This window comes from Xylocopa sonorina, unplaced genomic scaffold (assembly GCF_050948175.1).
Source record: "Xylocopa sonorina isolate GNS202 unplaced genomic scaffold, iyXylSono1_principal scaffold0275, whole genome shotgun sequence".
Taxonomy (NCBI): domain Eukaryota; kingdom Metazoa; phylum Arthropoda; class Insecta; order Hymenoptera; family Apidae; genus Xylocopa; species Xylocopa sonorina.
Window position 1 is genome coordinate 455,642 of NW_027490346.1, and position 3,377 is coordinate 459,018.

Genomic DNA, 3,377 nt, shown 5'->3' on the forward strand with positions numbered 1-3,377 from the left:
CATTTCTATGTTTCATGACAAGATATAATATTCTTTGCGAAGTGTCATGTATACCTTGTATTTACCTCAAAAGAATGTAGATGCGACACTTCCTTGCTAGGAATTAGTGTTTGCAGATGTCCACGTATCGAAGCAATAGTGTTTTAATGCTCCTTAAATCGCGATATCGCATCTCATTTCTTTGTTTCATGATGATATGTAATATTCACTGCGAATTGTCATGTATACATCGTATTCTCTTCAAAAGAATGAGAATGCGACACTTCCTTGCTAGGAAATAGCGTTTGCAGATGTCTACTTATCGTAGCAATAGAGTTCTAATGCTTCTTAAAACGCAATACCGCACCTCACTTCTATGTTTCATGATGATATAATATTCATTGCGATGTGTCATGTATACCTCGTATTCGCTTCAAAAGAATGTAAATGCGACACTTCCTGGCAAGAAAATAGCGTTTGCAGATGTCTAAGTATCGAAGCAATAGATTTCTAATGCTTCTTCAAACGAGATGTCGCAACCCATTTCTGTGTTTCATGATAGGATATAATATTCATTGCGAAGGGTTATGTATACCTCGTATTCACTTCAAAAGAAAGTAAATGCGACACTTCCTTGCTAGGAAATAGAGGTTGCAGATGTCTACGTATCGTAGCAATAGGGTTCTAACGCATCCTAAAACGCGATATCGCATCTCATTTCTATGTGTCATGACGAGATATAATATTAATTGCGAAGTGTCATGAACACCTCGTATTCATTTCAAATGAATGTAAATGCGACACTTCCTTGATTGGGAGTAGCGTTTTCAGATGTCTACGTATCGAAACAATAGAATTCTAATGCTCCTTAAAACGAGATATCGCATCTCATTTCAATGTTTTATGATAAAATATAATATTGACTGCGGAGTGTCATGTATACCTCGTATTCACATCAAAAGAATGTAAATGCGACACTTCCTTGCTAGGAAATAGCGTTTGCAGATGTCTATGTATCGAAGTAATAGAGTTCTGATGCTTCTTAAAACGGGATATCGCATCACATTTCTATGTTCCATGATAAGATATAATATTCATTGCGAAGAGTCATGTATACCTCGTACTCACTTCAAAAGAATGTAAATGCGACACTTCATCGCTAGAAAATAGCGTTTGCAGAAGTCTACGTATAATAGCAATAGATTTCTAATGCTTCTCAAAACGCGATATCGCATCTCATTTCTATGTTTCATGATAAGATATAGTATTCAATGCGACGTGTCATGTATACCTCGTACTCACTTCAAAAGAATGTAAATGCAAAACTCCATTGCTAGGAAATAGCGTTTGCAGATATCTACGTATCGAAGCAATAGAGTTCTAATGCTTCTTAAAACGGGATACCGCATTTCATTTCTATGTTTCATGATAAGATATAATATTCATGGCGAAGTGTTATGTATTCCCCGTCTACACTTCAAATGAATGTAAATGCGACAGTCCCATGCTAGGAAATAGCGTTTGCAGATGTCTACGTATCGTAGCATTAGAGTTCTAATCCTTCTTAGAACGCGATATCGCAACTCATTACTATGTATCATGATAAGATATAATATTCATTGCGAAGTGTCTTGAATACCTCGCATACACTTCAAATGAATGTAAATGCGACACTTCCTTGCTAACAAATAGCAATGGCAGATGTCTACGTATCGAAGCAGTAGGGTTCTAATGCTTCTTAAAACGCGAAATCGCTCCCCATTTATAACCGTCATGATAAGATATATTATTCGCTGCGTAGTGTCATGTATACTTCATATTCACTTCAAAAGAATGTAAATGCGACACATCCTTGCGAGGAAGTAGCGTTTGCAGATGTCTACGTATCGAAGCAATAGTATTCCAATGCTTCTTAAATCGCGATATCGCACCTCAATTCTGCGTCACATGATAAGATATAATATTCATTGTGCAGTGCTATGTATATCTCGTCTACACTACAAAGGAATGTAAATGCGACACTTCCTTCCTAGTAAATAGCGTCTGCAGATGTCTACGTATCGTAGTAATAGAGTTCTAATGCTCCTTAAAACGCGATATCACATCTCACTTCTATGTTTCATGATCAGTATTAATATTCAATGCGAAGTGTCATGTATACCTCGTATTATCTTCAAAGGAATGTAATGCGACACTTCCTTGCTAGGAAATAGCGCTTCCACATGTCTACGAATCGAAACAATAGAGTTTTAATGCTTCTTAAAACGAGATGTCGCATCTCATTTCTATGTTTCATGATAAGATATATTATTCATTGCGAAGTGTCTTGTATACCCCGTAATCACTTCAAAAGAATGTAAATGCGACACTTCCTTGCTAGGAAATAGCGTTTGCAGATGTCTACGTATCGTAGCAATAGAGTTCTAATGCCTCTTAAATCGCGATATTGCGTCTCACTTCTATGTTTCGTGATAAGATATAATATCCAATACGAAGTGTTATGTATTCCTGGTCTACACTTCAAATGAAGGTAAATGCGACACTTGCTTTCTAGGAAATTATGTTTCCAGATGTGTACGTATCGAAGCAATAGAGTTCTAATGCTTCTTAATACGCTATATCGCACTTCATTTCGATGTTTCATGATAAGATATAATATTCATTGCCAAGTGTTATGTATACTTCGTATTCACTTCAAAAGAATGTAAATGCGACACTTTCTTCCTAGGAAATAGCGTCTACAGATGTCTACGTATCGTAGCAATAGAGTTCTAATGCTTCTTGAAACGCGAAATCGCATCTCATTTCTATGTTTCATGATAAGATATAATTTTCATTGCGAAGTGTCATGTATACATCGTATTCACTTCAAAAGAATGTAAATGCGACACTTCCTTGCTAGGAAATAGCGTTTGCAGATGTCTACGAATCGAAACAAAAGGGTACTGATGCTTCTTAGAACGAGACTTCGCTTCTCATTTCTATGTTTCATGACAAGATATAATATTCATTGCGAAGTGTCATGTATACCTTGTATTTACCTCAAAAGAATGTAGATGCGACACTTCCTTGCTAGGAATTAGTGTTTGCAGATGTCCACGTATCGAAGCAATAGTGTTTTAATGCTCCTTACATCGCGATATCGCATCTCATTTCTTTGTTTCATGATGATATATAATATTCACTGCGAATTGTCATGTATACATCGTATTCTCTTCAAAAGAATGAGAATGCGACACTTCCTTGCTAGGAAATAGCGTTTGCAGATGTCTACTTATCGTAGCAATAGAGTTCTAATGCTTCTTAAAACGCAATACCGCACCTCACTTCTATGTTTCATGATGATATAATATTCATTGCGATGTGTCATGTATACCTCGTATTCGCTTCAAAAGAAT